This window comes from Lygodium microphyllum, chromosome 20 (assembly GCF_053477565.2).
Source record: "Lygodium microphyllum isolate KBCC chromosome 20, Lygodium_microphyllum_v1.1.10, whole genome shotgun sequence".
NCBI classification, from domain to species: Eukaryota; Viridiplantae; Streptophyta; class Polypodiopsida; order Schizaeales; family Lygodiaceae; genus Lygodium; species Lygodium microphyllum.
This window is the reverse complement of record NC_141154.1, coordinates 16,224,876-16,239,896: the sequence shown is the minus strand read 5'-3', so window position 1 is coordinate 16,239,896 and position 15,021 is coordinate 16,224,876.

Sequence of the window (15,021 nt, the reverse complement as noted above, 5' to 3'; positions counted from 1 at the left end):
TGCTTGCACAATGGGGGAATACACACACAGGTGGAGGTTGAAAACAATTTTCCTCTTCTTAGTTGTGTAAGCCAAAAAGGACTCTAGTACAAAGAAATAGAAGAACCCTATATATGGGTCTCAAACTAAACTCAACTAACTAAGGTGGCATACTAACTAAGCCATGAACTAGAGTAGATAAGGATAGCTATCATCTAGCTATTATTCATGGGTGGTGTACCAACCGCATCTGCAACTAACAAGTCGGTGACATAAATGCACAACGGTCACCCTGGCGTATCACGAGTGGAGCTCGATATCTCAACACTCCCCCTCGAGTTCAATCCCAATTCCTACACACCAAGCAGGTCTCTAAACTTGCGCAGCTTCTCTGTGCCCAATGCCTTCGTAAATATGTCAGCTACCTGATCCTCTGTGCTAACATAAACTAGATCAATAAGACCTAGTAAAACCCTCTCCCGCACATAGTGATAATGCACCTCAATGTGCTTTGTTCTAGCATGATAGACTGGGTTATTTGCCAAGTGTATACTACTCATGTTGTCACAATAAATGACAATTGGCCCATCTGTAGGCTGTTGCATATCATAAAGTAGCTTATGCAACCAAGATACCTCACATGCAGCCATTGCTGTGCCCCTGTACTCAGCCTCTGTGCTCGACAAGGCAACTGTAGGCTGTTTCTTGCTGCTCCAAGTGACTGCATCACTCCCAAAAGAGAACACATATCCACTGGTAGATTGTCTATCAGAAATACTACCAGCCCAATCAGCATCAGTGTATCCATGCAACTGTATCTGAACCCCAGTCTCATAAAATAGTCCATACTGCAATGTGGACTTCACATACCTGAGTATGCATCTAGCCACATCCAAATGTGGTTTCCTTGGAGCCTGCATAAACTGACTTACCAATCCAGCAACATAGCTCAAATCTGGCCTGGTAATAGTCATATAAATCAAACTTCCTACTATGCATTTGTACATAGTAGGGTCTTCCAGAAGCTCACCTGCATCTGCGCTCAGCTTCACATTCTGCTCCAAAGGAACTGAAATAGGCTTACAATCTGTCATCCCATATTCGGACAACATGTCCAATCCATACTGCCTCTGCAAGAGCCATATCCCACTTGGTGATCTAATCACCTCAATGCCCAAGAAATAATGCAGCTCTCCCAAATCCTTCATCTCAAACTTCTGCTTCAATAGAATTTTCACATGAATGATATCTTCATCACTATCACATGTGATAATCAAATCATCAACATAAATGACAAGTAGCATAATACCTTTCTCTGTTTTTCTCACATCAAGTGAAAAATTTTCCTTGGAAATATGAAAGCCAATAGTGACAAGATAATGTCCTATCTTGTCAGATCATGCTCTAGGTGCTTGCTTCAAGCCATACAGGATGAACAGCATGCACATAACCTGGTGGCTGCTTCATATAGACCTCTTCTTGCAAATCACCATGAAAGAAGGCATTCTTTACATCCATATGATGTAAAGACCATCCCTTTGATGCAACCATAGCAATGACTGCTCTTACGGTTGCCATCCTTGCAACCAGACTTAATGTTTCTTCATAATCAATGCCATATGTTTGTGCATACCCCTTGACTACTAATCTTGCCTTGTATCTATTCACAGAACCATTTGCATTGTGTTTCACCTTATAAACCCACTTACAACCAATTGCATTCTTATATTTAGGCAAAGGTACCAATTCCCATGTAGCATTTGCTTCCAAGGCATCCATTTCTTCATCCATGGCTTTCTCCCATTTTTCTTTTCCCATGGATTGCTCAAAAGAAGTGGGTTCTGGTTCCTGTATCACTTTGACCATATAGGCATAGTGAATGGCTGTAAAGCCATCATATTTCGGCCTATCCACAGGATACCTAGCTCTGGTAGACCTGCGCAAAGTAGGTTCACTCCCAGGTGCTCTCAAAACATCCCTAGTCTTCCTTATTCCAGGTGTAACAATAGAACGAATACCCAACTCATCATCAATGCTCTGTTCTGAGCCACTGGATTCACCATCCACATAAGAGTGACCTGCATTCACATCAAACATGGGCTGATCTACCTTCTCTTTTCCTTTTCGTGAAACCTGCATACCACTATCTGCATTCTTTTGAGGAGATTCTCCTAATCTCAATCTTCTTGTCCATGGCGAAGAATGGGAACCACTGCTAGAGGACACTCCAGGTCCACTAATATCTTGTGACTACTGCTGTGAATTCTGTGCAGCATTACCATTTTGTGCATCTACATTATCAATCACATTTACTGGTTTATACCAGCTACTCATCTCATCAAAAACAACATCTCTGCTCACTGTAAACTTACGAGTAGAAGGGTTATAGCATCTATACCCTTTCTGCTACAAAGAGTAACCAATAAAGATGCACTTCTCAGCTTTTGGATCCAACTTGGATCTCAACTCATCTGGCACATGAACATACGCAATGTAACCAAAAATTTTCAAATGAGAAATATCTAGTTTCCTACCAGTATACCTCTCCTCTGGAGTCACCCCATGTATTGCTGCAGTGGGAGTCCTATTCATTATGTAGACTGCTGTAGCAACTGCTTCAGCCCAGTAAAAATCTGGCAAGTCTTTTTCGTTGAGCATGGCACGAGATACCTCTCCAATATGCCCGTTTTTCCTTTTTGCAATTCCATTTTGTTGTGGGGTATGACTGCATGAATATTGCTGCTTTATGCCATGCTCCTGCAGGAACCTTGCAAACTCATTTGAGAGGTACTCTCCCCCTCCATCTGACCTTAGGCATTTTATTTGCAGGCCTGTTTCTTTTTCAACCATAGCTTTAAGAGTTTTGAAATGCCCAAACACTTCACTTTTCTTTTTCATAAAATACACCCAAACTTTTATGCTATAGTCATCAATAAAAGTGATAAAATAATGACAGCCTCCAATAGATGCAGCTTTAGTAGTCCACACATCAGAGTGGATTAATTCCAATGGCTTCTTACTCTCTTGAACATGTCTAGGAAATGGTTTCCTTGCGTGTTTTCCAAATTGGTAGGCTTCACATACCTTATGCATTTCTGCAACCTTGAATTTAGGCAATCCTGCAACAATATTTTGGGCTTGCATTGATTTAAGTCGTTGTACATTAACATGACCAATGCGTTTATGCCAGATATCAATATCTGCAACTACATCGGTTCCATGTGCAAACATTGCTGCACTCAATTCAGGCATATTTGCATCCAACGTAAACATTCTTCCCTTTTTCTTTCCTTTTGCTATCAAGCGACCTTTATTTTTCATATCCTCAACAAAGCATCCATGAGAATTAAATTTGACCTGCAAGCCCTGCTCAACCATTTGACCAACAGAAACCAGGTTCTTGGTGATATTCGGGACATGAAATACATCCGACACGTATTTCTTTTTCCCATCCTGCATAGACAAAGAAAATTTTCCAATCTGCATAATAGGATGTGCAGTATCATCACCAGTCTCCACAAATCTTGGTTTTTCCATTTTCCTTGCATCCTACATCCATTCTGCATGACCTGTCATGTGGTTTGATGCACCTGAGTCAACATACCACATATCATTGCTTTCTTCTGCACTTATCACAGAATTGGTCGTGTGCTGCACCATAAACAAATGCTCATTTCTGTCATCACCCTGTCTACTAGAAGATGTATAATTCCCTTATTGCAATTTTCCATTCATGATGTCATTCTGCTTTTTATAGTAGTCTTTAGCCATATGATCCATTTTACCACAGTAGTAGCATTCAACATTGCTATTTGCATTTTGGCCTCTTTGCCATCCACCACGACCTCTTTGGCTCCCCCTGCCTCTAGAGTTACCACCTCCTCCTCCATAGGACTGGTTTTCTTGAGTTTGCTGTATATTTTGATTTCTACCATGGCCTCTAGATTGGCCTCCTCTACCTCTGCCTCTACCTCTTCCAGCATTTGAGTAGAAGACAACTTCTTTTGAAGTTCCTCTTGAATAAGATGCACCACCATTTCTCTGCTCCTCAGAAATTAGAAGAGCAATCAACTCCTCAAAATCAGGAAATCTTTCACGGATGGAAATCGATGTTCGGAACTGTGCATAATCCTTTCCTAGACCATTCAAGGTCACAGAAACTAAATCATCATCTTCCACTGGCGACCCAAGAACTGGTTCTTCTTCATTTCCTGCAACGAATTCCCAATATCCTTTTCCCATAAGGAAATTCGTCATTCTAAACTTCCATGCTTGGAAGTTGTTCTTGTCAAGATTTTCAGTGACAATTCGTGAAAGAGAATCAGACGCCATTACAGAACACTGCAAAAAATTCAGTCACTACAAAAAGCACAGCTTCAGCCTCACAAGGGCAAATATGCAAAGCTGACGAAAGTGGTATTTGACCACACAGTCACTTCCTAGTGACGATTTTGCATCAACAGGCAACAAGGATGATTTTGTAACTCCCAATGTCTCTGTGCATAGGCATACGATGCAATTTCTACAGTAACTTTTAACTGACCTGTAGAACAGTGGTCGCACAACAAAAAACAGGGCCTTTTTCTGAGTGCATGCGGAAAACTTCCGCCTCCAAAACAGGCACCGAAATGGCCTCGAATAAAAAAAACAGGGTAACCAAGGGCTAAAGCCCTACCCGCAGCATATACTGCCCTCTTGCTACACTGCGAAGGGTCTCTCAATCTGAGACAATGCACTCTTGCACTTTTCGGCTGTGCTACCTTGCAGAGACTTGCTCCCAAACTCAAAAAATGAAAGCAACACTCGTCCTCTTACCAGAATGCCGCGAACTTGGTTTGCTTTCTTGAGCTCCTTACCATGAACAAGGCTCTGATACCATGTCAAGATTATGGGAGAGAAGGAAGGAGTCTCACTTGTAGCTTTCTTGCTTGCACAATGGGGGAATACACACATAGGTGGAGGCTGAAAACAATTTTCCTCTTCTTAGTTGTGTAAGCAAAAAAGAACTCTAGTACAAAGAAATAGAAGAACCCTATATATGGGTCTCAAACTAAACTCAACTAACTAAGGTGGCATACTAACTGAGCCACGAACTAGAGTAGATAAGGATAGCTATCATCTAGCTATTATTCATGGGTGGTGTACCAACTGCATCTGCAGCTAACAAGTCGGTGACATAAATGCACAATGGTCACCTTGGCATATCACGAGCGGAGCTCGATATCTCAACAGACACCCCCAGGTAGTGCACCTTCTTTTCTTTCTAGGTACAAACAAGGCCCCAACCATTGGCTTCGGAGACCTCATCATCCATGCAATGTGCTCTCAGCCTCCACCACCTTAACTGACTGATCCATTTCTTTCCAAGCCCATTTCCTCTGAGACCCCATCATCATCGACTCACATGACCTCCCTTTTAAGTCACCGAACCTTCACCAACTCGAAACCACGTGTCCTGGAACTAGCACCTGTATAGGAGGGAGGCCATCTTATGCGACGATATCACCATGCAGGTGAAACAGAACAGAGACCAGACCAAGGAAACTCGAATCAAAAAGTAAATGAAGAAGATCATTTGGAACAGTGCATGAGAAGGCAACCGTCATGGAGGATCGAAAGATGGATCCATCTAACTATATCTTCAATTTCAAATATGGATCCACCCATCCATCTCTCTCCAAGAAGGATCTGTTCAACACCATATTCAATTTTAAAAGATAGATCCACGCAAGACTAGCGTAAAAAAGAGACTCGCCCCAAATACATCTTCAATTTCTAGCCTACAAACATCTATACTTTGTATACATTAGGGTAGGTTTGCATGAAGAGGAAGACATGCTTATGCATCAATCTAGGCTTTCTAGCATGGATGTATCAATAATTCTCTCTCAACCTAGGCTGCACACACCCTAGGGTAACATTTCTAAAACCACCTTTTGTGTTCTAGTCATAGCTCACCACATAGTTGGGGTTCTATGTTGGAAATTTTGTGATCCCCCACTCTACTTTTGGTATTTTTGTGAATGGACATAGAACCATGACGATGCAAGCGACCTGGACTCTGAACGTAGAAGACATATCATCTGTAGGTTCACTCACACTAGTATTAGCAAAAGGATAAATTTTAGCATGAATATTATTGACTGGTCCATAAAAAATAACCACCGTTGGATTTCATATCATGAAGCTAACTCATTAAACACAACATCTTTGCTAACCAATGTCTCAAAATTAGACAGATTGTAGCATTTATATGATTTCATATCTTGTGTAGCATAACCAACAAAGATAGACTTAACAACCTTTATATCTAACTTCTTCCTATTCTCATTCGGCACAAGTGCATAAGCAATACATCCAAAGACTTTTAAATGGCTATCTAGTTCATGCCCATATAGTTTCTCATATAATGTAAGATCATGAATACCAAATGTAGGAGTCATGTTTAAGACATACACTATAGTCACAATCGCTTCATCCCAAAAACAGTTTGGTAAATTCTTCTCCTTCAATATAACTTTTGCAGTTTCCATAAGCACTCTATTTCCATAGCCACACCATTTTTTTTGCAGTGTATAATTGCATGTAAGGTGCCTTCTAATGCCATACTTAGCCAGATACCTATCAAATACACGAGAGATATACTCAACTCCTCCATCAAATCTCAAGCATGAGATATTACACCCAAACTCATTTTTAGCATGATTTTTTAAATATTTGAAAACACCTAGCACTTCATCCATGTGCTTCACAATATACAACCAAGTATATCCTCTGAAATCATCAATAAAAGAGACATAATATCGTGCATCACTGAATGATGCATTATGTGCTAGATCCCAAACATCTGAATGCACCAATTGCAATGGTCTAATGCTATTCCTAACATGTTTGACAAACCAAAATCTCACTTGCTTTCCAAATTGGCAAGCGGAACTTACATTTCCTAACTCCATATACTTGAATTTCGGCAAACCAAGTACAATCTCCTTCTACTACATGGTTTTTTGGTCATTGTGTGTTAGCATATCTAGTCGTACAAAAATTGATGTGTCAAAATATTTGTTTTCCTTACCCAAGCCATTCAAAGTGACTGCAATCACATCATCCTCCTCAACTTTTGAACCAATAGAAGCAAGTTGATCTGCAATGGTTTTGATTTCAGTACTATAATCTTGTATGCTTTTTCCATTTCTTGACATGTTATTGAACTATTGCTTAAGCTAAATTTTCCTTACATGAGTTATCTTTTTATAGTTTTTCATAAGAATATACCATGCATCCTTTGGAGACCGTGACAATCAATAATCTTCGTGGCCATAATCTCTAATATGCATAAGGAGAACCAATGTAGAACTTTACTTGCTCTTTCCATCCATTGCTTATTTGTTGCTCAGGAGTCAAATGTCTATCTGGTGACTTCAGTTCAACTTGATCTCCTACACACATAGATCCCAATAACCTCTTCCAATCAAGAAGTTTTGCATCTAAACTTCCATAGAGCAAAGTTTTTATTTTCTAGTTTCTCCCCCACAATCTGTATAATATTATCGATACCTGTTGCATTTTCCATAATGTTATAATCACCAATTCAAGACAATGCAATGTCGTTCCACTTAGGCAATAGTAGTGCCTTCAAAAAATCTCAAACGTTGTCACAACTTGCTAACTATAGTTTCAACCTCTTTACTATGTCACATACATTTGCAGCTCATAATAGCATTGACATACATCAGTAACATCAATCAAAGGACTCAAGATTTCAACCAAGTACAATAGGCATGAACTTTGTCAGGCAGGACAATTTCATTCCTTCAATAGGACATGTACATGAAGGCTCAAGTTTTATATGGACTTCATATAGCCCACCACTATTTGTGGCTACATGAAAAAAACCATGTTTGAGACCCTCAATGGTGACTTCATTCAAGAGGCTTGCCACCATACTTTGTGCATTTGCAACTCTTTTGGTTGCCTCTCATAAAACCCCATGCCTCCACCTTGTAGACCTTGTTAGTCACTAGGGTTTGAGGAATTGATGGGCTTGTGGTATTGTAGATGTGGCTGCACCTACTTCACTTGTCACATGGCATGATCTCCTTATGTTTATTTCTAGCATAAAATGTACATTCATAAAGTTACATATATCTTCATGTGTGATATTTCTACTCCACCTTTTAGGGATAAGAGGAATACTTGGGGTGTACACTATATTTTTATCGACATATTGAGTATATGTAACATAATTTGGGCAAAACAACATCATCTAGACCTTTGGGTAACCCTTCCTTGGATGTTTTCTTTCAAAAAAGAAGCATGGAGCTGCAATACCTTGTGAACAACTTTGTAGTATCTTAATGCATTCAATATTTTCTCTGATCAATCCCGTACACTTTACTTTGCAACCTAATGGAGTCCTGCATATTGCCCACAAGGTTGGATTGATGTTGTGCTCCACAACTATGAATTACTCTCTTAGTAGAGTAGACATGCCTTGTTCTGGTACTATTGCATGATGTAGAGTTCCCCCATCCTTGGAGCTACCACATGCAATGTTACCCATTGGAGAAGTGCTATCTCTTTCCACCCCATGGAATGAAATCCTCTGAGAGGGCGATATTTTTTTTGTCACTCCCTAGTTTCCATTACAAACCCAGGCTTATTAGAACAATGTCTTGATGTTTTTGTTGATTTTCTCCTCTTTCTTTGCATAATGTCCTTGTCCCCTTCCAAATTTGTTGGCTCTTGAAACATTGGAGTCCTTGCCACTGCTTCATGTACCATATGTGCAACTTGTGGGTGGGCTTGGGATGTTTCTAGTGGTAATTCACTGCTACAAAAGTGCTTCCATGCTTGGAACATCACCAAGATGCTTGCCGTGGGTATAGGCATGTTGTCTTGCACTCTAAAGCATTACATTAGCTATGTCTGACAAACATGCATCATATAGTGAGATCCTCTCCTTGAATCCTTCCCCAATGAGCCATGAACCATGCATGCTCTCTGAGAGGGTTGTATTTGGTGCCTGGGCAACCTCCACATCACTCCTTAAAACTTGCAATTGTCAAGGATTATAGTGAATGAAGTATTATGAAACTCGTAAATTACAAAAAATAAAATCACGCACATTAAGAATGCCTGCAGTAGACATGTTGTTTCCCCAATGTGCAATTCGGTTATCCCACCAATTGAGCTAAATATCCATGGATGGAATTTCACTCTCTTGCACGTATCCTTTTCTCCACCACTTCCTTATCAATGTAGCTTGTGTCATTGTATCGGCTTTTGTTTGCACCAACCTCCATTGCTCCCATAAGGAAATGTGCTCCTGTTGCTTCTCTTTCCACAAAGTTTCTAGTACGTTGTTGCAAGCTTTGCTTCCAATGAAACAAGCATGACCTCTCTCTCCCATCCATCACATTTTTTGGGCCCCAGTTGAAGATAGTTCTAATGGCTAACCAATTAGCTCCTACCTCATCTGCCATGAATCTGTAAAAATCAACACACGACTATTCACATTGCTACATCACACAGTTCAAATACTCCCAGAATAGGATTTGTGGCTAGCGATGTCCTCCTCTTTCATCTCACACATGGTTGTTGTCATTAGTTCTTGCAGACTATATTAGATTTCAATTAAAAAATGAGCCTTAGAACCTTGCACCATATGCCATTATGTAAGAAATCCTCTTATCTTTGCACAGACACATGGTAGGCCATTGTAATTGAGCCATTTACTCCATGAGTGTGATCAAACTCTACCCATGCATTGCAAAGGTCTCCACACTATGACTTTCTCATGCAATTCACCAAGTCTACACCTAAGGTAGGGCCTTTTAAAGACATCTTGAAAACAAAACATTTCTCTCTAGGTAGCTAGGGAAGCGACTTTCGTGGAAAAAATTATACATTGATCTTTTCTTCAAAAGCAATAGTGCATCAAAGCGCTCCCCCTACTGGCATTGTACTTTCTTTCTCTTGTTGCACAATAGGTCAAGATCTATAAAGCACTTAAAATGTTAGTAACAAGTAATCAATGTGAGTAACAAAAATAATAGGTTGTATACATGTGGTTCATAACATGATGTAGTTATTCATCCAAGAAATTTGCAAACTCACGATCTCCCATACCAATGATGCTTGGATCTTGGCCTTGTCCCATCAGTGACTTCATGAGAAGGTCTGTTGCTATCGTCGTTTGTACCTTTTGTGGCCCTACAGTCGTGTCCATTCCTAAAACATGTGACACTATCTTCTTTGTTTTTGTGATCATTGACTAGGACATGCCAAATTGTACTAAATGAGGGTGTTAACCTATATGAAGCATTAGACTTGTCGTGCTGTTATCATGTGGCATGACATAGTACACTACACATTTATAAGTGTCTACACAAATAACTAGCTTTGGGTAGTAATGACACAACAAAACATTGTTACCATTGTCATCGTAATGTGTTGAGATGACAAGCTCAACACATGCGGACATTGACGATGGACCGCCTGGTTAGATGGGTCCACACGTCTACACTTAGCACGTTGGTGGTCATTATGACTCTCACATGGCCATTGACTCATTACTTATTATATTCAGGTTGTTACACCTATCTACAGCTGGCATAGTTATAGCGCCAGTCGACTAGTGTAGTCGATTATGCATTGTTTAACTTAGTAGGCCACTTTCCTTTATGTTGTATCTTATCTATACTTTGTGTACATTGTAAAGAGTGTGGAAGAAGAAGAAGAAATCAGCAAGAAAACGTTTTGGCCTCCATCTCTCTTCTTGTCTCTTGAGTGAGCTTCTCCTTGTGCATTCTGTGTGTGATCGGCGCAGCATCTTGAGCAAGTCCCCCCACCACACGATTCTTGACATGGTATCAGAGCCATGCCACTGAGAGAGGCCGATTTTGAAGGTTGAAGCGAAAGAGAAGAAGCAAGGTTCGAGCAAGCAAGCCACGGGTAAGAAGCTCTCCCATTCTTCCACTCTCTCTCTTGGATAGTGCCTGTGGAGGCACCGGAAGTAGGGTCGAGCAAAAATCTCAAATTACAGTGAGATTCGGTGTGCGTGAAGAGTGCTGTATATTCTACAACCCGCAGTTATTTTGGGCATCTGAGGCCGTTTCAGGCCCCATTTTAGAGCCGCAAGGTTGCGGACAGCAGTTTCAGGGTACACTGTGACTTCAGCTGTATTGACCGAAAGTGGGTGCGCAAGTTATAGATTTCAGATCTATAAGTTCAAAGGTATTTACCAGTGAGTAAACACAAGGTTTATCTACAAACAGGTTGCAGATTGCATGTATTGTTGAGCAGACAATGAAAAAGGTTGTCTGGTGTATTGCTGTGCACTACAGGTCGAGGGTTGCAGAAGATTTGCTTGCTGTTGGTATTAATTTTTTGATAATGGTAGAGAACAGTGGAAGCCCCATCATTGAGAAGCTCTACAAGAACAACTACCCATCATGGAAGTTTCGTGTCACGAACTTCCTTATTAGAAAAGGCCTCTACGAGTTTGTTTCAAGTGAAGAAAAGGAGCCGGAGGTGAGTGATCCTCCAACTGCAGAAGAGACAAAGGCACAGAAGGAATGTAATGCAAAAGATAAAAAGGTCATGTATTGGTTGTCTACAGTAATTGACAATAATATGCTGGGACACATTAGAAATGCAGAGAATTCATATGCAGCTTGGACCATACTTGAAAGTATGTTTTCTATAAATACAAAGGCACGAAAGATTCAACTCAAGCAAGAGTTGAATACATTAAAGAAAGGGAAGATGTCTATCAATGAGTATGCACTGAAGGTAAGAAGCATTGCAGATGCATTGGTAGCGATTGATGCAATGCCCGATGATGATGATTTGGTGTTATCTACCTTGGGTGGACTTAACAATGAAAAGTCTTGGAAGTCTTTTGTAACTTCCATATATGTCAGAAAGCCATTTCCAGATTTCGATGAGTTGGTCTCCCTTATGATCACTGAAGAGATCAACATGCAGAGTGAGACATCTGAAAGAAGTGGTGAACAGGCCCAAGCTTTCTACTCCAGTTCAAGAAGGGGACATGGCAGGTTCTCTTCAAGAGGCCGTGGTACAGGACGTGGTAGTGACAACCAGCAAAACAGATTGAATCAGAAATTTGGCGATATGCAGGTTTCAGGAGGTCGTGGTAACTTTAGAGGCAGAGGGAGCTTTAGAGAAAGAGGTGGATGGCAGAACAAAGGCTCTAACAACTCTGGTATTGTGTGTCACTACTGTGGCAAAACAGGTCATATTGTAGCCCAATGTTATGCTAAGAAAAATGATATTCGCAGTGGTAAGTTGCAGCAAGGAAACTATGCATCGTCTTCACGACAGAATGAAGACAAAAATGAACATCTGTTTGTTATGCAGCATATGCTGAATATTGTTACAGGAAAGGGAACACATGACAATGTTTGGTATGTTGATTCAGGTGCATCCAATCATATGACCAGCCATGGAGAATGGTTTGGAGAGATGCAGAATTTGCAAAATGCAGGTTATGTGCAGACGGGTGATGATTCATGCCACCCAATTTCACACATTGAAAAAGTTCCCTTGTCCTTGCATGATGGTAAGACAAAGAGTCTTTCAGATGTATTACATGTGCCATCTATTACAAAGAACTTGGTGTCAGTAGGTCAAATGGTAGAGCAAGGGCTGCAAGTCAGATTTAATGCAAAGGGATGCTTTGTAGAAGACTTCAATGACAAGTGCAAGTTAGTTGCAAAGGGAAGTAGAGTTGGCCGTATGTTTACTCTGGATGTTGGAATTCCTACTATGAATGTTGCTATGTATGCTAAAGGAAAAGGTGTTGTTGCAGACATTGAAATTTGGCACAAACGCATTGGACATGCAAATGTACAAAGGTTGAAATTAATGCAGTCCAAAGGGTTGGTTACAGGTTTGCCTACATTTAGAGTTGCAGAATTTCATAAGGTATGTGAAGCATGTCAGTTTGGTAAGCAGGCAAGACAACCCTTTTCACATGACAGAGATGTAAGCAGAAATATCCTTGATGTTGTGCATATAGACATTTGGGGGCCTACACAAAATGTATCTCTTGGAGGCAGTTCATACTTTGTCACATTCATTGATGATTGTTCTAGAAATCTGTGGGTATATTTTATGAAGGAAAAGAGTGAAGCGTTTGAGCACTTTAGAACTTTCAAGGCTGCAGTTGAAAGAGGAACAGGCTTGAAAGTAAAGTGCTTGAGGTCAGATGGAGGGGGAGAGTACTTCTTGAATGAGTTCAGTGATTTTCTGAGGTCTCATGGGATAAAGAGACAGTTCACATGCAGGTATACCCCACAGCAAAATGGGGTTGCAGAAAGAAAAAACAGGCATATTGCAGAAGTTGCACGCGCCTTGATGGCTGAAAAGAATATGCCTAAGCATTTTGGTCTGAGGCTGTTCATACTGCTGTTTATATTATGAACAGAACTCCCACAGCTGCAGTTCATGGTATGACCCCCGAAGAATGTTTTACAAGTAAGAAGCCTGATGTTTCACACTTGAAAGTGTTTGGCTACATTGCGTATGTTCATGTGCCAGATGAGTTGCGAAAGAAACTGGATCCAAAGGCTGAAAAGTGTGTCTTTATTGGATACTCTTTAGAGCAGAAAGGGTATCGCTGTTATAACCCTGTCACATGTAAGTTCAGAGTGAGAAGGGATGTCATCTTTGATGAAATGAGCAGTTGGTATGCATCTAGTGGTGTTGCATTGGATGATGATGATGATCATGACACTCATGTGTAGGCTAAAAAGCAAGAATCACGAACTCTTAGTGGACCAGAGACATCATCTGGTAGTCCTTGGTCTGGGAGACTAAGGAGTACCTCTACATCTTCAGGTGCATCTAGTAGCACTACAGGTAAAGACAAAGGAAATAATAAAGTGTCAGAAGGCATTGATGCAGTTCTTGATGGAGACTCCAGTGGCTCAAAGAGCTTGGATGATGAGCTTGGCATTCCTTCAGTGAGGACTCCAGGTGTGCAGAGAGCACGCGTTAATGCAAAGACTCCATTGAGTGATCCAGTGGTACGCAGGTCTAGCAGGGTGAGATACCCTGTTAAAAGATTTGGTTTTGAAGGTTATGCAGCTCACCATTATGCTTATATGGTGAAACTAGTTGAGGATGTTGAGCCCACATGTTTTGAGGAGGCTGTTGGTCATGCTCATTGGGATGCAGCAATGGATGAGGAGATGGTTGCATTAGAGGCCAATAAGACTTGGGATCTAGTATCGTTGCCGACGGGAAAGAAAGCCATTGGATGTAAGTGGGTTTATAAGATTAAACACAATGCAGATGGTTCTATTAGTAGGTACAAAGCTAGGCTGGTTGCAAAAGGCTATGCCCAGACATATGGCATAGATTATGATGAAACCGTCAGTCCAGTTGCTAGGATGGCAATTGTCAGATGTGTGATTGCTTTGGCAGTAGCCAAAGGTTGGAGGTTGCAGCAAATGGATGTGAAGAATGCCTTCTTGCATGGTGATTTGCAGGAAGAAGTGTATATGGATCAGCCAACAGGTTATGAAGATTTAGAGCATCCCACGTATGTGTGCAGGTTGAAGAAGGCACTCTATGGGCTCAAGCAAGCACCTAGAGCATGGTCTGACAAGATCAGAGAGTATCTTGTCAATATTGGCTTTTATGTTTTTGATGCTGATCACTCACTTTATGCGAGAAAGGGAGATGCAGGTTTGGTCATCATAGTCATCTATGTGGATGACTTGATTATTACAGGTGATAGTGATAGTGGGATTGCTGAAGTCAAGGATTTTCTGAAGGAGAAGTTTGAGATGAAGGATTTAGGTGAGCTAAGGTACTTCCTTGGCATTGAGGTGATCAGATGTGATGATGGTATATGGCTGTCCCAAAGACAGTATGGCTTGGATATGTTGTCCAAGTATGGTATGACAGCATGCAAACCACTTTTAGTCCCGTTGGAGCAGAATGTAAAGTTGAGTGCTGATGTTGGGGATGAGATAGAAGACCCTACTATGTTCAGGAGGATAGTGGGGA